At 42.5% G+C, this 20,322-nt stretch overlaps 1 long non-coding RNA gene across 1 annotated transcript; it reads left to right on the top strand.

Moving 5' to 3' along the window:
* The first annotated feature begins 683 nt into the window (after window positions 1–683).
* Window positions 684–18,395, top strand: LOC137301131 (uncharacterized). The gene is made up of 3 exons (XR_010958230.1): window positions 684–770; window positions 8,187–8,492; window positions 17,157–18,395. It is a non-coding gene; the product is annotated as an uncharacterized lncRNA (long non-coding RNA).
* Window positions 18,396–20,322: the final 1,927 nt, after the last annotated feature.

The raw sequence follows: 20,322 nt of genomic DNA, 5'->3' as shown, positions 1-20,322 counted from the left end.
ACAATGTCCCCTTGAATGATGAAAATCATCCAACAGTACTATTAGAGACTCTGTTTTTCCAACTTTGAGTCTGTTTTGAAACAGCACTCTGATATGTATAATAAGGGAGCGATGTAGTGATGGTGAGAACCATTTGAATTGACCAGATAAGGGTATCGCACATCGACAATGCATATTGGCTTAAGTGTGATTTTTTTTTTTTCCCCCCCCTCTTAATATATTCCTACAGATTGGGCCCTTCAGCCTTCAAAACAAATCTTAATAAGATACTTAACAATGTAGGGAAAATGAATCTAGAACAATACTTTCAGATGCAGCAGGACAAGTAGGCACAAGGTCATGGTTGTGAAGGGCAAATTTAGGACTGATGTCAGGAAATATTTTTTTACACAGAGGATTATCAACAACTGAAACAGGGTCACCAAAAGGGGTAACCAGGACGCTGGACTCATTTAAGAAATAGCTCAATGCTGTACTGGGGAGATGGTAGAGTTGGTATTGTGGACCAAAGAGCTGCCTTCATCTGCATCTATCATATGCACCTAATATGTTAAATAAGTAGGGACAACATAGCACAGGTATCTGCACATCTCAGCTACCTTCACCCTTATGGTCATGAACTTTACGTTTTGTGTGTCTGTATCTTTCTACTAGGATCCTGGGAAGTCGCAGCAACATGAGAATATGCCTGTTTCCTTTCCCCAGGAATCTTGCAAGTTTCATTGCAATGACAATTCTGTAATGAATGGCAACTTTCAATCTTCAACACGGTACTGTAAATAAAATTAAAATTCTTATTTTAACTGTTATTTTCTGTCCCTCCCCAATGGCTCAGTTGGTAAAGCCAAGATGTGAATGAGCCTTACAGGCCAGTGAGCCTCATGTTTGATGCCTAGTCTATACGCTGAGTTAGCTGATTTCAGCCGAGGTGGCTGGAGGGATGCTACAACTGGCCGGCCTCAGTACCTCTAGATAGGGAAGGGAAAAATATAGCCAGGATTCCTATTCCTAATCCAGTATCTAATCTGTACTGGAATGTGTATGCATGTGAGGATGTCAGGTGACCGGACCCGACTGTGATAACCACCATGGTCAGATAGCCTGTTAACACTTACTGTGTAAGGTTACAAATGTAAGGAATCTTACAACACCAGGTTATAGTCCAACAGTTTTATTTGAAAATCACAAGCTTTCGGAGGCTTTCTCCTTCGTCAGGTGAGTGTCGAGATTCATTGAAAATTACCGCATATATAGTCATAGAACAATGCCTGGTGATTACAGATAATCTTTTCAACTGCCCGTTATCAAGGCCATCAAATTAATTGAATAGTGTTCAGACAGAGAAATCTTAGATACCCCAGACAATTGAATATACAAACGGCCAGAACCAAAGAAAGAAAGAGAGGGAGAGAGAGAGAGAAACATCCAAAAGGAAGAGAAAGAGAGAGAATGACCAGTTGTATTAAAAACAGATAACTTTTTTTTCCCCCTGGTGGGGTTACGTGTAGCGCGACATGAACCCAAGATCCCGGTTGAGGCCGTCCTCATGGGTGCGGAACTTGGCTATCAATTTCTGCTCGACAATTTTGCGTTGTCTTGTGTCTTGAAGACCACCTTGGAGAACGCTTACCCGAAGATCGGTGGCTGAATGTCCTTGACTGCTGAAGTGTTCCCCAACTGGGAGGGAACCCTCCTGTCTGGCGATTGTTGCGCGGTGTCTGTTCATCCATTGTCGCAGTGTCTGCATGGTCTCGCCTATGTACCATGCTCCGGGGCATCCTTTCCTGCAACGTATGAGGTAGACAACGTTGGCCGAGTCACAGGAGTATGAACCATGTACCTGGTGGGTGGTGTCCTCTCGTGTGATGGTGGTATCTGTGTCGATGATCTGGCATGTCTTGCAGAGGTTGCCGTGGCAGGGTTGTGTGGTGTCGTGGACGCTGTTCTCCTGAAAGCTGGGTAATTTGCTGCGAACGATGGTCTGTTTGAGGTTGGGTGGCTGTTTGAAGGCGAGTAGTGGAGGCGTGGGGATGGCCTTAGCGAGGTGTTCGTCGTCATCGATGACATATTGAAGGCTGCGGAGAACATGGCGCAGTTTCTCCGCTCCGGGGAAGTACTGGATGACGTCTCTTCAGTGATTCTTCGCCGTGGGTCCATAGGAAGAAAATGTCATCTGAAGAGACTACACAATAACATCAACAAGTTCCAACCCACCATCAAACTCACCATGGACTACTCCTCAGAATCGGTTTCTTTCTTGGACACACGAATCTCCATCAAAGACGGGCACTTCAGCACCTCACTCTACCGCAAGCCCACGGACAACCTCACGATGCTCCACTTTTCCAGCTTCCACCCTAACCACGTCAAAGAGGCCATCCCTTATGGACAGGCCCTGCGAATACACAGGATCTGCTCAGACGAGGAGGAACGCGATGGACACCTACAGACGCTGAAAGACGCCCTCTGAAGAACAGGATATGACGCTCGACTCGTCGATCGACAGTTCCGACGGGCCACAGCGAAAAATCGCATAGACCTCCTCAGAAGACAAACATGGGACGCAACCAACAGAGTACCCTTCGTCATCCAGTACTTCCCCGGAGCGGAGAAACTGCGCCATGTTCTCCGCAGCCTTCAACATGTCATCGATGACGACGAACACCTCGCTAAGGCCATCCCCACGCCTCCACTACTTGCCTTCAAACAGCCACCCAACCTCAAACAGACCATCGTTCGCAGCAAATTACCCAGCTTTCAGGAGAACAGCGTCCACGACACCACACAACCCTGCCACGGCAACCTCTGCAAGACATGCCAGATCATCGACACAGATACCACCATCACACGAGAGGACACCACCCACCAGGTACATGGTTCATACTCCTGTGACTCGGCCAACGTTGTCTACCTCATACGTTGCAGGAAAGGATGCCCCAGAGCATGGTACATCGGCGAGACCATGCAGACACTGCGACAACGGATGAACAGGCACCGCGCAACAATCGCCAGACAGGAGAGTTCCCTCCCAGTTGGGGAACACTTCAGCAGTCAAGGACATTCAGCCACCGATCTTCGGGTAAGCGTTCTCCAAGGCGGTCTTCGAGACACAAGACAACGCAAAATTGTCGAGCAGAAATTGATAGCCAAGTTCCGCACCCATGAGGACGGCCTCAACCGGGATCTTGGGTTCATGTTGCGCTTCACGTAACCCCACCAGGGGAAAAAAAAGTTATCTGTTTTTAATACAACTGGTCATTCTCTCTCTTTCTCTTCCTTTCGGATGTTTCTCTCTCTCTCTCCCTCTCTTTCTTTGGTTCTGGCCGTTTGTATATTCAGTTGTCTGGGGTATCTAAGGTTTCTCTGTCTGAACACTATTCAATTAATTTGATGGCCTTGATAATGGGCAGTTGGAAAGATTATCTGTAATCACCAGGCATTGTTCTATGACTATATATGCGGTAATTTTCAATGAATCTCGACACTCATCTGACGAAGGAGAAAGCCTCCGAAAGCTTGTGATTTTCAAATAAAACTGTTGGACTATAACCTGGTGTTGTAAGATTCCTTACATTTGTCCACCCCAGTCCATCACCAGCATCATGTAAGGTTACACATCAAGGCTGGCCACTTGGGTGAGATACTAGATAACTTTGTACTGTTGAGTTGTATTTAAAACATAATACCTAACAAAAAAAGTTCTCATGCTAAAAAAAATCTTATCCTAGTGGCTGTTCCTTTTTATGAACCTATACAGGGCAACACAACTGATCCTGTCCCCACCTGGCATGTACACTTTCTAGCAGGGATCACTGAATAACAATCAGGAACTGAGACACTGAGTTCATCGAGTTGCACTAAGGTCAATTGTAGTTTCCCCAACTGACATCAGCTAATTTAGTATAGATTGAGGATCAAACCTGGCAGTTTCTGGAGTAATAATACTTTTAACAAAATTGCAAGATTTTACTTTGAGTAACAAGCATTGAGGAAAGACTTGAATAGCTGTGAACGACACTATTATGCAGTCTGTCACTGCACTCACTTCCCGATTAGAGAATTGGAAGCTGGTCAAACAATAAAGGACACAGCTGAGTCATTTATAAGAAGGATAATCCCCACCCCCCACCCCAGATGATCACAAAGAGTCACAATGTCCATGAAAGTCCCAGGTTTAATCTCTGGTCTTTGTTGAGTTAAGGGCCTTATCACCTCTGAGCTAAAAAGAGGAAAACCCAGTCAGGATACCAGTTCTTGATTCCAGTCTTTATTGCTGGAAAGCGTGCGTGCGTGTGTGTTGGTTGTACACACATCGATTGATGACAAGATTGATCTTGGCTGTGACAGCCCCCCATGTCTAATAGCGTGCCAACTCTCACGTTTGAAGGATGCTCTCTTAGGTGAGGTATTCGAGAGCGTTCGTTGCCCAAGGAATTGTATCCCAGGAAGAGTCATCTAGCAGTACTAGATTTCTTTTTTTCTTTCTTTCCAATTTTGGGCCGTGTCTAGAGAAAACATTTTGAGATATGTTTTACTTCGGTGAAGTACTGATGGTTACAGATCTGTCACTGCCTGAAGGAACAATGAACAAGTTGAATGGATGAATTCAGAGTATCAACTATACAGAATATTACCATATGCTTGATCATTTTCCTGTGGTACATTGGTACAAATATATTAAATAACAGCCTGGTGACAAATTTGTCCCCATTGATCTAGGACCTGAGTCAATTATTTCTATATCCTTTTTTTTTCTCTTGGCTCCTCCCAGGCTTTTTTCTCCTGTATCCTCCCCTTCCTGTCTCCTGATCATGTTACCTTTTATTTCTCCCCTCTCGAGTACTTTGCCTCCCCATCCTTACCCCAGCCCACCATTACTCCTCTCCCGTTCTACTCTGCTACCACTATCCTATGCCTTTAGGATAGGATGCTAATAAGTAAAGTGAACAAAGGGGAAGTGAATCTTTGATCCAATGTCCCCTTGAATGATGAAAATCATCCAACAGTACTAATAGAGACTGTTTTTCCGACTTTGAGTCTGTCTTGAAACAGCATTCTGAATTGTATAATAAAGGGGGTGATATAGTAATGGTGAGAACCATTTGAATTGACCAGAAAAAGATATCACACATCGATAAAGCGTGTTGGCTTAAATGTGATTTCCCCCCACCCCCCCCCCCCCCCTTAACATATTCCTACAGATTGGACCCTTCAGACTTCAAAACAAATCTTAATGGCTCATGGGTGGCGACACCTTGTCCATCATGAAGCCTCGTGGCCTGACTATACTTTCCACCATCTGTCCCTCCAAATCCTCCGAGTTGGTGATGTGATCCTTATAGTCAAATCATACCTCACAAATCGCCTCTCCTTCAAAATTCTCATTCTCTCTCCTCCCCTGCCCCCCACCTCGAGTTTCGCACCGAGATATCTCCCCTCAGACTCTGTACTGAGCAACTCCTCATCCTCAGTGATTTCAATCTCAACTCACTTTGCCCTCCTCTGATTTCATTGACCTCCCATCCTCCCTAAACCTCTCCTATATCCTATATAAACTCTCCTACCCATATTCACACCCCCCCCCCACCCCCCGCCGCCACCACTTCCCAACCTTGCCATCTTCTGTGGTCTACTACACGATTCATGAACCGTTCCTTTAGACTGAAAAAATTGCACATGTCACTCTGCTATTTAAGAACAGTGAGAGAGGGAACACGGGGAATTATAGACCAGTTAGCCTAACATCTGTTGTCGGGAAATTACTAGAGTCTATAATTAAGGATAGAGTGACTGGACACCTTGGAAATTTTCATTTGATCAGAGTAAGCCAGCATGGATTTGTAAAGGGTAGGTCATGCCTGACGAACCTGATTGAATTTTTTGAAGAGGTGACTAAAGTAGTGGACAGGGGATTGTCTATGGATGTTGTTTATATGGACTTCCAGAAGGCATTTGATAAAGTCCCTCATAAGAGACTGTTAGCTAAAGTTGAAGCTCATGGAATTGAGGGCAAATTATTAACCTGGTTAGGAAATTGGCTGTGCAGCAGGAGACAGAGAGTAGGGATAATGGGCAGGCACTCAAATTGGCAGGATGTGACTCGTGGTATCCCACAGGGATCTGTGTTGGGGTCTCAACTATTCACTGTATTTATTAATGACTTAGATGACGGGATAGAGAGCCACATATCCAAGTTTGCCGATGACACAAAGATAGGCAGCATTGTAAGCCGTGTAGATGGAAGCATAAAATTACAGAGAGATTTTAATAAATTAAATGAATGGACAAAACTGTGGCAGATGGATTTCAGTGTAGGCAAGTGTGAGGTCATCCATTTTGGACCTAAAAAGGATAGATCTGAGTACTTTCTAAATGGTGAAAAGCTCAAAACAGTGGAGGTCCAAAGAGACTTAGGGGTCCATGTACATCGATCATTAAAATGTCATGGATAAGTACAGAAAATAATCAAAAAGGCTAATGAAATGTTGGCCTTTATATCTAGAGGACAAGAATACAAGGGGGTAGAAGTTATGCTGCAGCTATACAAAGTCCTGGTTAGACCACATCTGGAGTACTGTGTTCAGTTCTGGGCACCGCACCTTAGGAAGGATATATTGGCCTTGGAGGGAGTGCAGCGTAGATTTACTAGAATGATACCTGGACTCCAAAGGTTAAATTACGAGGAGAGATTGCACAAACTAGGGTTGTATTCCCTGGAATTTAGAAGATTATGGGGTGATTTGATCGAAGTTTTCAAGATATTAAAGGGAACTGATAGTGAGAAATTATTTCCGCTGGTTGGGGAGTCTAGGAGTAGGGGACATAGCCTAAAAATTAAAACCAGGACTTTCAGGAGTGAAGTTAGGAAACACTTCTACAAGCAAAGGGTGATAGAAGTTTGGAACTCTCTTCTGCAAGTGGCAGTGATGCTAGCTCAATTGTTAATTTTAAATCTGAGATTGATAGATTTTTGTTAGCTCCATATCCCTTAATACCTTTGGTTAAGGTAGGTATATGGAGTTAGGTCACAGATCAGCCATGATCTCATTGAATGGTGGAACAGGGTCGAGGGGCTAAATGGCCTTCTCCTGTTCCTATTTTCCTATGTACCTATGTACTTCCATGGTCTAATCATAGGCAAAGCCATCTATAACCACTTCTTTGTGTCTCTCATCACCCACATCCCCAGACATGAGTTCAGTTCCCACATGTATGCTGACTACACCCAGCTCCACCATCCATCTCGACCTCTCCACTGTCTCTGTTGTCAGACTACCTGTCTGACATCCAGTCTAGGATGAGCTGCAATTTTCTCCAGTTAAACATTGGGAAGACCAAATCCATTGTCTTCAGTTCCCACTACAAACTCCGTACCCTTGCTATCGAATCCTTCCCCACCCCAGCCATTGTCTCTGGTTGAACCAAACTTTTCACAACCTCGGCATCCTGTTCAACCCTGAGTTGAGATTCCGACCACTTATCCTCTCTGTCACAAAGACCACCTACTTCGATCTCTCTTACAGCTCCAACCTCCGCCTCTGCCTTAGACCTTCTGCTGCTGAAACAATTATCCATGTTTTTGTCATCTCCAGACTCTCCTATTCTAATTCTCTCCTGGCCAGCCTCTCATTGTGCACCCTCAGTAAACTTCAACTCTTCTATAACTCTACTACCCATATTCCATACTACACCAAATCCCATTCACCGATCACTCCTGTCCTTACGGACCTACGTTGGTTTCCGGTCCCCCAAAGCATCCAATTTAAAATTTTCATTCCTTTGTGGCCACACCCCTTCCTACTTCTGTAATCTCCTCCAGCCCTACAACCCCTCGAGAACTCTGGGTTCCTCTGACTCTGGCCTCTTGTGCATCCCCCTCTCCCTTTGGCCCATCATTGGTGGCTGTGCCTTCAGCTATACAGGCCCTATGCTCTGGAGTTCTCTCCATAAACCCCTTTGCATCTCTACCTCCTTCTCCTCCTTTAAGGCCCACCTTAAACCCCATATCTTTGACCAAGCTTTCAGTCACCCCTCCTAATAGGTCCTTCTTTGCCTTGGCATCCATTTTTGTCTGATTACACCTCTGTGAAGCACCCTGCAACATTTTTCCACATTAAAGGTGTTTTATAAATGCAAGTAGTAGTTGTTGTTTTTGTTGGAGTTACCAGATTCTTCTTTTCTTCCAGCAATACACCGTCACCAGGAGGTAGTAACAATCTGAATATTTTGGACAGCACCCGACGCAGCAAAACAGCGGAGTATTCTGATGCCACGAAATCCACGTATTCACCATCCCGGCCGCAACAGCCTGAGGTGGGCTACCTAAACCTGACAAGCTCCTCAATGCCCTCACGGTACAGGGACCAAGATGGCCGAAGTCTAGGCAGTGACGAGGTGTGATCAGGCCATGACCGAGACGAGATCTGAGTACAATTTAAGTGGATCCTGATTATGCAACCCAAAGCAAATTCGAAGGCTGGATGACCCACAAGGTGATTCTATCAGGAGTTAAAGTAATGCTGGCAATGGGGCCAGGGACATATTGATCAACATACAGCAAGCTGTTGTCTTTGTCACGTTGCCTAACAGGAATATTAACACATCTTTCTCTGGATGAGTAGTGATAGATTGGTTGAAATACCTGACTTGACACTGGTCCGGCTATTGCACTTACAAGCACACGAATACTGGAATCATACCGGTATTATAAAGGTCAAGGGTACCCGTTGGGTGTATGAAACCACTGTGGTTCTATGGCTCTAATGCCCACATTCCTCTCCGTGTTAAAATGAGCTTTGGTGCTGCTGTCCAATTTGTACAATGAGAACAAAGAGCTCACTGTAGGAGTAATTAGTTTGTCCACATTGTAGTTTGAATCCATTATTTGTGTTCTGCCTTGTCTTGGAACTTTGTGGTCATAGTTGTAAAGTAATTTTATTGCAGTAAATTTGCACAGTTTGAGATAACCATAAGGAGATAGCATTAGGCTGTAGTACTGGCAATTAGGTTGTAAAGCACCAAGTTTTGACGACTTGCCAGAGCCGATACCTTCTTGCACTGCGTTTTTCCCCAGTTGCTTTCTCTCGAGATTCTGAATTTTAATTTAAGTACAGTGCAACACCTGATTACCTAGTGGATAAAGGCACCTGGTGCGATACAGGGCCATATAAACCGAATGGTACCAGGTTCAGTCCCAAGGTCTGTGTTGAGTTAATTGATCTCAGCCGGGGCAGTGTTTAGGGAGCTACAATTGGCCTCCACCTCACCGGACTAGGGAGGGGCAAAAATTGGATTCCTGCTTCTGATCGCAATCTCTGCTGGAACATACGCGTGTGAGATCAGGGTCAGACTTGGCAGTGATGCCCTCCACAGTCAAATAGAACATGAAACTCACTATATAGCTTTACCAGTGACAAATGGCTGCTTGGGCAACGTATCAAAGGGTGTCTGCACCCCGGCAATAGTCTGTCCCTTCAAGGGGGTGGGGGAGGCTGCTGACAGGGGGAAAGCAAATAGCTCTACCAAAAGCATTCATCTTGCAGACCTATTAAAACTTGTCAGGTACTTTTTAAACTTAAATCCCAATTGCAGACACTTTAAAGTGTGAAAATGAAAAAGCAGCATACAGAAATGTAGGAGGCAAACAGTCTGATTACATGCCAGTGATTTCCTCTGCATTCACTCTGCCTTTGCTGCAATGGCAGTCAACTTATAATCACTGCTACCGAGGTTACTTAGGGAGCTGGTGCGGTAACCCACCAGTGCAATGGGGTAGTGCGCCGTAGGTTTGCGGCTTCCCCCACAGAGCGAGTTCCCAATCTCGGCTCTCGTGCCATGGGGTGAGGGGAAGGAAGCGGTGGTAGTGGAGATATGATACTTCCCCAAAGATCAGGAGGGAAAATCTGAGGGATGGTCATCTCGGACTGCCCCTCGTATGTTTTCTAATTGCCAGATAAGGAGAAGAGCAGCATTGGCAGAGGCCCAAAAGCTGGGGCACCTCTCCGGGATTGGTACTTGGAATGGTGGGAGGGAGGGAGAAATACGTCATTAAAATAAATGGACCAAAACAATGTGGGTTTGGAACTCTGTTGATTTAGTAGATGGGAATATAAGCTGGGTAGTAATAGAACTCTTCAACCAACAGCTAAGAATCCAGGTGTGACAAGAATATCAGTGAGCAGCATCAAGCTAGATTTGATTCGGGTTTTTGTCTTCTATAAGCAAGAGATAGTTTTCTATGAATGAGCTGGTGAAGCTCAGGTGGCATCTTACTGAGCTATTCAAGATTGTAGTGGGCATAAATATACTGAACTCTAATAATATACTTGACATAATCACAAACTCTATAAGGGGGCACAAACTCAAGTTCAGAAGAAGGAAGATGAACAGAAGATTTAGATTTAACTACTTTACACAGAGGGTAGTGAATATATGGAACAGACTGCTCAGGGAGATAGTGGAGGCAGATAGTATTGGCAGATTCAAGAGGGAATTGGTTAAATATTCGGCAGAAAAATGGATTGAGAGATACAAGTGACAAAGTAGTTTCTGGTGTTTTTCAAACTTGTGAACAGGCAAGGTGGAGTGCAGTGGTCTCTCCAATCCCTTGTATATTCCTATGTTCCTAGTTTAAATGAACAAAAGTGGGGGACAAATGGGAATGGCACTCTTTCCACACCAGCCCCTCTTCCCCCCCCCCCCCCCCCCCACCCCCCCATCCATTCCAAGCATAGTTGAACTTGACTGGATAGATTTTGATAGGGTCTTGGTTTGGTTTTCTCATGAAAAGATGGTATTGTCTGTTGCTACGAGGACCTCAAAACAGGTGCAGTATCGAGGTTAGAACTAATTGAAGATCTGGGATTATACGGACAAAACAGTACATAATTGATTTGATTCACTTGTTACTGACCTAAAGCAATGTTGAAACATAATTCTACCCCAAAACATATTCAAGATTGAAGTTCACATAGTTCTCAAAGGCAACTTTTACATAGAAGCACAGTTGGTTATGGTCAGACTTAACCAACTAGTAAACATCATTGTGTATGCACAAATTATAAGAATGAACAAGCCCATGGTTAGACAAATACTTTGCTTTAACCTCGGACGCTTTAAATAACTTGCTTCCTAAAGTGTTGCTGTAAAAAAAAAAGAGTTGCTTCCAAACAAAATTCTGAATCAGCATAAACATTATCTGCAGAAGACTGATATACAAACATAGGAAAAGGCTAGCTGGTCCATCAAGCCTGTCCCATACTGTTATGACTGTCAGGGTGCAATCTATGCACACTGTGATCCCCATGCTCATGACCCTCCCCCACCCACCAGCCAGCCATGCAATCTCCTGAGAGAGGAAACATAGCAGGAAAAAATCCCCTGGCCAATTTAGGGGGGGAAAATACTCTGGGAAATTCCTCTCCAACTCCTGAAGGCGATCAAACAAGTTCCAGGAGACCCCACTTTGACTGGAAGACACATACCCAATACCCCATCTACCTTTATACACAGTGACATCAGCCACAGTCAGGCACTTGTCCAGCTCCCTGCTGAACATTTGCTGTAAATCTGTACTCTCTGCATGAGCCAGCAACTTCTTCTGTACGTCAACGAAAAGAAATACCTCCTGATGTCTAACCTAGTTCTATGGTTATGTAACTTATACTCATGTCCTCTGATCCTCCCTAACATATCTAACTTGTCCACATAGGCCAAACCTAATCCTTTCATTATGTAAAAGACCTCAATCAAATCTCTTTGAAATCTACGCTTTTCTAGAGTAAGAAGACCAAGCTCCCTAAGCCTATTGTGGTAACTAAGGGCTTTTAAACTAGATCTCAGTCTAGTGGCCCTCCTCTGACTTTAAATTGCAGTGAGAGGCTAGAAGGAGACGACTGGAGAGTTCTCTCAGCTCTGAAAAATGTCCTTTAGCATTTGATATTGATGCAAAAATCAAATTAATTCTAATTTTGGTGGGATCCTCTAATTATTTTCCCCTTCCCCCAATATTTCTCTTCATTCCTTGATGCCCCCGGATCAAGTACTGCTTGCGGCCAAGGGAAAGGGTGACCACCTCCAAGGTTCTGTCAAATTAGAGTCATAGAGTTATACAGCACGGAGAGAGGCCCTTCGACCCATCGTGTCCGCGCCGGCCATCAGCCCTGTCTACTCTAATCCCATATTCCAGCATTTGGTCCGATAGATTAATGGTAAGCTACCAGCAGGGGGGCGTACTACAGCATCCTGTGGCTAAAATCGCATCCATTTTCCTCTGTAATGGACTTCCCATGGTAACCGGGCTGAGATTGGGACTCGGGCTGATACCAAACTTTTGACCCACCACTCCATAGTATAGAGCTTACAGAGCTCTGATACTCCATTGCAAAAGACTACTGTGCTCCATCTTCCTCTCTGCATTATTTTTCTGTTTGTAAAACTTTGTTGGAAAAATTGTTGAGGATTTGGGCAGTTACTACACCCAAAAATGAATTGTGACATACGTGATCACACTACCTGTTGGCGTTCACTGCTGTGATGTCATTAAATTCTGCGTTTTCTTGCACAACTACTCACTGAAGCAGGGAACATTTAAGAGGAGGGGGGACTGTTCAAAAGATTGAATGGGTAAATAATGAAATATTACTTCCACTGATCAGTGAGTCGGTAGCAAGGGGGCGCAAACTCATGAATAATTATAGAAGCAAAAAGGGGGAGGTTAGAAGGATTTTTTTCACAAGATATTTAAAGTGTTTATTGAAATCAAGTCAATCAAGAGATTTTAAGAGTGAGTTAAATAAAGACTTGAAGAAAAATATTAAAGGAGTGGAAAAGAGCAGGGCGATGGGGTTGGAGTAAATTCAGTGACGAGGTGCAAAATGGCTTCCTGCGCTGAAGTTTGCGACTACGTTTGTCATGTATTTTTGTATCATTTTTATTTTGGTTATATTTTTATACGGAAACCTTTTTGTATGTGGTTGAGATTAGATTTTTATTTTGATTTTCTATCTGGATTCATGCATCCAGGTACATCCAAATAGGAGAAACCAGTTCTTTTCAGCCTGGGATTTGAATTTCAGACTATACAATATTAACATGCAAACACTTAATCCATGAAATTCTTTCATCCTCTATTTTAAGAGGGATTAAGCTGTTTAGAATTGAATTTTAAATGTGCTTTCTAGGTTATGGTCTTCAAATTATGCTGTAGGATATGTCACCCGAATGTGTTACGTTTATTTCAGTGCAGCTTCAGTTAAAGTGTTAATTTTACAGCTCAAGTTCTTTGATCTCTCAATGTGCTCACATCTGTAAGGATCTCAAGTCAGTGACGTGGATGGATAAACTGTTTGACACACAGTGTCCTCTTTGAATCTGACACATACATGTGCTGTGTCATTTACCCAAGTTGGCCTACTGATGTCTATCAAAAAGTAGTCATGATGTGGAGATGCCGGTGATGGACTGGGGTTGACAATTGTAAACAATTTTACAACACCAAATTATAGTCCAGCAATTTTATTTTAAATTCACAAGCTTTCGGAGGCTACCTCCTTCCTCAGGTGAACGATGCGGAAATGAAGTCCTCGAAATGAAGTCGCATTTATAATTCACAGAACAATGCTGGTGATAACAGACAGTTTTTTCAACTGCCCGTTGCCAAGGCAATCAGTGTGCAGACAGACAGGTGTTACCTGCCAGGTCTCAGAATATACAAATCACCAAAAAAAACAACAAACAAAAAAAAAACAGAGATAGAGAGGTAGAAACATAGAAAAGACAGCAACTGACCCGTTATATTAAAAACAGATAACATTTGTTCGCTGGTGGGGTAACGTGTAGCGTGACATGAACCCAAGATCCCGGTTGAGGCCGTCCTCATGGGTGCGGAACTTGGCTATCAATTTCTGCTCGACGATTTTGCGTTGTCGTGTGTCCTTGGCGGCCTTCGAGACACACGACAACGCAAAATCGTCGAGCAGAAATTGATAGCCAAGTTCCGCACCCATGAGGACGGCCTCAACCGGGATCTTGGGTTCATGTCACGCTACACGTTACCCCACCAGCGAACAAATGTTATCTGTTTTTAATATAACGGGTCAGTTGCTGTCTTTTCTATGTTTCTACCTCTCTATCTCTGTTTTTTTTTTGTTTGTTGTTTTTTTTGGTGATTTGTATATTCTGAGACCTGGCAGGTAACACCTGTCTGTCTGCACACTGATTGCCTTGGCAACGGGCAGTTGAAAAAACTGTCTGTTATCACCAGCATTGTTCTGTGAATTATAAATGCGACTTCATTTCGAGGACTTCATTTCCGCATCGTTCACCTGAGGAAGGAGGTAGCCTCCGAAAGCTTGTGAATTTAAAATAAAATTGCTGGACTATAACTTGGTGTTGTAAAATTGTTTACAATTATCAAAAAGTAGATAAAGCCAGTGACTGGCAGTTTTGTGATTCTGAGAAATAGGAAGCAACCACTGAAACACTATAGATGGCTGGTAGTCCAGATGACGGTCAGTTAAATGGTCTAGACAAAAAAACTGACAAGTGCTAAAGGTGGGAGCCAGTCTAAGCTGTTGACATTTTATTCAGGAAAAACCCTGAGAAGGGTTATCAGGCAGCAACTTTCCAGAATGTAATATTATCCAGCATCTGAAGTGGGTTGGTCGATTGAGTGATCATGAAAGCGCACTGCATTAAGTGCAGATTTGCAGCTAGTGTGTGGTGGGGGAGGAGAGCACTAGCCTCTATTGTTCAGCGCCAGAAATTGGGGAAGGAGGGTCATGAGTCTCTGCTGTGCGACTTTGGAAATACTATTGTTTGCATGATACAGCTGAGATCACTGACTGATGCTCTTGTCTTTCCCATCTGCTAGGTGACTAATAGAGCTGGGTTCATTTTAAATGTGTCGTTGTTTGTTCAGATTGATGGTTAAGTGACGTTAGTAGCTGCTGTTTGCTTTAGCTGACATGTTTGTTACACAGTTCGAATCTTGCGATAGCTTCCACCACAATTAAATTAAACTTTTTTTATCTATATAGCACCTTAACATTTCTCTTGGAAGGCCCCACCGCATTTCCCATTGACTTTTAAAGTGCACTCACTATTGTTATGTAGTAGACTATAGCAGACGTTTTGCACACAGCATTGTCCCACAAGCAGCGGTGAGATAAATGGATCTCTTATGCCAACCTGAACAAGTAGATAGGACCTTAGTTTCACATATCACCTGAAGGGCTGCACCTCCAACAATGCGACACTCCCTCAATACTGCACTGGAGTGTTAGCCTAGGTCGCGTGCTCAAGTCCTGGAGTGGGGCTTGAACCTACCACCTTCTGACTCAAAGGCATGAGTGGTACCAAATGAGCCTAACTGATATTTCTAAATAAGATAAATAAGTATTATACTCAGATCAGTACTTTCAACAGCTTAATTATTGTGATAGTTCAAGATTAATATAAGAGATGGGGAACCCATTGATCACAGTATTGGCACACTTAGAGAAATTGTCTTTCAAATGATTAATCCGAGATAATACACAATGCGCCCACTAGAAATTCAGTAAAGATAACTGTTAATATATGAAAGTTTACACTAAGCCTACTTGAAAGGTTTAAAAAAAACACTTGGCAGTATATTGTCCTTCGAAACTTGTGTTGTGTCTGGGAGAGCAATTTAAAATGTACAGTACTAGTGTGAAATACTGATGAGTACAGGTCTGTCACTGGTGGTAAGAGCCATTTGAAGTAATGAATTTAGAGTATTGCACCAGAAATCTTTCGCTCAGTATTTTGCTTGGTGCTAAATAATAAGTTGAAGGGAATTGAGTTAATATGATCTTCTATGTAGAGCATTGTGAGGTCGATTGTGAATGCAGAATACGAAGGCATCCAAACTGTCAAAATTCAATACCAGTAGTGCTAAGCTCGGTACTGAGTTTATCAGCTTGGCACTTGTCTGCTTGTCAATTTGCAGGAACAAGTTGCCCCTGCCACCCAACACCCCCCCCCACCTCAAAGAGAAACAGCTAGGGTGAAGCAGTTCCATAATATTGTAATTGCCTTAAGAAGTTTTTACAATTTAAAAAAATGTTTTCCCTACCTTTCAAAGTATTGCTGTCACTACATTGTCGGTGTATATAATGCAGGTAGGTACTGTAGAATTCAGCATGGTTTTTGTATTTACTTATATGTTTTAGAATTCTCACTTGTCTTGTGGTGATTTTATTGTGTGTAATTAGCCAACAAAATGGAAACTGCATTTTGGAGTTGTACATAGTCAGCAAGTGTATATTTGGTTTTATATGTACAGTGCTTTTTATATAGTACAGGAAGATGCTAAAATATAATCTTAAGAGGTCAGGGTTAATGAATTTATCCTTGTTTCTAAGAACACTATAGAAATTATTATGGTTTGTCACACAGCTGTTACTCAATCTGCACTTGTAAATTATTCAGAAAGGTGTGGCTGAATAGAGCAAGTTACTTTGTAACTCAGCGGACTCAGTTTAAAAAGAGAGGTTCAGGTTTATAAGTGAGTTGTTCTCCATTACAGGCTAGTGGTGTTGGAATCCTGGCTCATTCTCAACAGATCATAACTCTGAAGTATTTATCCTTCCAAGTGTTTAGATGGAATTCTCTTTGATCCTTAAAATCTTCAGATGATATGTAGCCCGCACCAATTGCAAGCTGAGCTCTGACATTCAACCCATCACATGCTATGCTTTATACCTTCAATTTATTTGCCAAATTGAGGATGTTCCCTATTTGCAGTGGATTGTTCTTGTGATGTTACAGGTTGAGTCACACCTTAGCTCTTCACACTAACTGTTCAACCCATCCTTCCCTACTCCCTTTAATCTTAGTGGCGCCTTGCACTATAAGCCTTGCCCCTTCCCCTAAGTTCTAAAAACAGGACATAATTCAGTGCCATGGAGGGGCAACATAATTCCAGCAATTCTTAAGGTGTCAAACATCTGAATATTACACAATAAGGGAATTAGATTATTAAAGTGAGATTGGTGCTTCACTTTCACACACAGACACACAGTATATTAATTGTAATAGTGCACTGTCTGTATTATCTTGTCTGTATGAGATCAGAACTTCTAAATACAGAATGCTGTTGGTGAGAGTTCTTTCCACTTCAATCCTTTTAGCTCGTGCTGCCCTGGTGAATTATGAGGTACTAAAGTAACATGGTCAAAAGAACACTAAACGTTTGCCTGGAGTTCCTGGTCCTGACCATGCTGTCGGAACAGGTGCACAGCACAGACCAGGCACTTTCCTACAGGAAAGAAAGGGGGACTTGGAGTGTGAGATATCCCAGGTGAATGTTATGGCCTTGCAGCCCTCTGGTTACTAGCAGTGGCCCAGGTAGAGGCCTGGGAAATGCTGGAAGATGATGCATAGCCCACAGCGACTTGAAGGGATGTATGGAATAAGATAATTTTACAAAAAAAAAGTTGGATGGTTTCCCCAGTGACCTTATTACACACTGTATTTAAAAAATGGCATTACTGAGTCCATAGGGGCCTGGATGGATGCAGGGATGAGAAGCAGTTCATCCCACCTGTCCACTTTGCTGGATAACTATGACTGGCATCAAAAGGGGATGAAAAGTAACCAGAGGAAAGCAAAGGCACAAAAAAAAAATATTGTGAAAATAAAACTCTAAACCCTTGCTGCAGGGTTCTGCTTGTTATTGCTGCTGTTGGGTTTAGAAGCAGGAACCAAAGGGAATGCAGGAAATTATTTGAAATTAAACATTGTTCCAGTTGTTAGGCCCTCTATCACACTAACCATTTTTACGCAAACATGAAAAGGCACACAAAGGCATTCTATATTTGAGACTGAATACGAAGATATTTTCACAAGAAACCATAATTCCATAAAGAAACTAAACAAATCTGTGTCTACTGCTTTCTTGATTTTCTTTTTTTCCTTGATTCACTGATTCGTGCTCCAAACTGCTCCCTTTAAATCCAGTGGACAATTCCATGAGTGCTTTATTATGAGAGAGGGTCATGGGTAAACATGAAATGGCGTTGTACTGAATAAAATAACTGCTTTTGTTATTTTAAAAACATAGTTGTCCAACATATGGTAAGCAGATTGAAGTGTTGTTCATTAAATGTTCCAAAGATATCATTACTCCAAAATGTTAATTGTGTTCTCGTCATATATTGTAGTCATGTTGCTGTGTGCTTGTTCAATCCCCCTGTGCGACATTTATCATGTACTTCAGTGCACAGGGTGTGCCAGCCTGCCACTTTATATTCTTCTGAAGTATGATTGACATATGACCAATTATGAGTAGGTGATTTGTAACATTTTAAAAATGTTAACCTGACTTCAAAAGTGTGACTTTTAAAATAAAGCCAATTATTTCTCTCATACTTTCGTATTGCACGATTCAGAGATGTTAGTTATCAAGGTTTTCAGTGAACTTTGATCGTTAGCAAACATCAGAATTCCACCAACGCCACCCCACTGTGTCATCCTGACCACTGTCCAGTTTGGATTTGACAAGAGATGGTGACCTTCTAAAATACGTTTTAAACTAACCCAATATGGAATGAAACCATTCTCGTCCACTCCTTTGATTCACTGAAATTGTTGCAGTAGATTTACCTTTTAAGCTAGTAGTCATCCATGAAAGTGTGGTCTCAAACTCAGGAACCAGAGGGTCCTATCTACACCCATATTGGATGTTTGACAGTTCTGTAGGCAATCTGGTACCATACATGTACCAGTCACAGAGTCACTGCCTTACAGTGACCGAATATGTCAAAATTAATTTTGTTACATGGGTGAGGGGATTTTGACTTTTTTAATGGATTGAGATCCATAAATTCCATCCATTTTCCATGAAAACTGAAAACCAGGGGCCTAGTCAAGTACTACGGCTCACTGTCAACTAGAAGGGAATAATTAAATTAAGTTGTTGGTGTTTCACAAGTTGAAACTTCCAATAGTTACAATTTGGTGCTGAAAGCAGATGACTCCCAAAGAGTTGAGTGGGTTTGAAATGGAAAATACAACCAGCCTGACTTCCCTGACAAGTCAACTGAACTGGCATGTTTGACAAGTCACCCCATTGTGATGGATATTTGAGAGGTACAAAAAAAGACTGTGAACACTGTTATTCTGATATAATAATGGAAAGAACTAGAAACACACAGCAGTACGGTCAGGAACTGAGAGAGAATAGACAGGTGAATGTTTTAGATGAGACCCTTCACCAGAACCAGTTCACGATTTATGAAAGGTTTCACGAAGAAGCTTTCCCGCATTTCTCACTCAGCACATTCCCTGAATACCTGCAGAAATTCCAGGCAGATAATTAATTTGGGCCATTCGGCTAAAACAGAAAGTGACTTGGAAATGATGCACAAACTTTTGTTAAACCATTTTGGTACCCAGTTCAGTCTATATGTATATGTCAAGGTTTGTATAGTCGTAGTTCTGAGCACGTTTTTGCAGCATGCGTTCAATATGTATGGTGCAATGCAAAACTTTAGCAGAGCAAATGTACTTTATATACTGTGTATTTTTGAAATAAAAGATTATATATAATTTTTTTCTAAATGCATTCCCCTTTGTGTTTAATTTGTGTGGTCCATTGTTACATCATTTAAGCTCTCCCCACCTACCAGCCATCCTAAGCAATTCTAAAAATTCCTGAGCTTTAAGTTTTTATCAAAATTTCTTTAGTAAAAATTCCAATCTTCAAAAACAAAGGATTACAGACTTGGTTGAACTGTTCTAAAAACAAACCCCCCACAAAACAGATTCCTAATTCGGTCGGGAGCAGAAGTCTTGGTATGAAGCTAGGAGGGAGAAGGAACTGCACTAAGTGCTGAATATTGACCCAACTGAGCAAGAGTTTTGAATGGGTTAATTACTGTTAAAATAACACATTGAAGAGTTTTACAAAAACATGTTAACAGGGAGCTACTGAAGGAAATTTAATACCCAAATGTGATGGGGAACTATTATGAAAATGAGTGGGTCTTGTCTCCCAGTTGCTGGTTGCTGATTATGAAGTATGGGCAGCTAGCAGCACTCAACAGGTGAGAAGATTGAAAGAAAGCTGGTCTGTGCAAATTCACATTGCCCTGGAGATGTAGGACATGAACAGTGACTTTATAACTATGCCAGAACAATAACAATTTGTTTCCCCCCTGTGAATTGCTCCCCTGTCTTTGGATTCTCCTCTTCCCTGCCCTCAATTTCCCCTCTCTGCCTGCTCACTGGCGGCCTCCTGGTTCTTGGAACTTGTCGCACAACAGCTGCTGGCGCAAAAATACTCAACTACAGGGG

This window comes from Heptranchias perlo, chromosome 32, assembly GCF_035084215.1.
Source record: "Heptranchias perlo isolate sHepPer1 chromosome 32, sHepPer1.hap1, whole genome shotgun sequence".
Classification (NCBI taxonomy): domain Eukaryota; kingdom Metazoa; phylum Chordata; class Chondrichthyes; order Hexanchiformes; family Hexanchidae; genus Heptranchias; species Heptranchias perlo.
The sequence above is the reverse complement of the archived record's forward strand: the minus strand, read 5'-3'. Positions and strand labels throughout refer to the sequence as shown.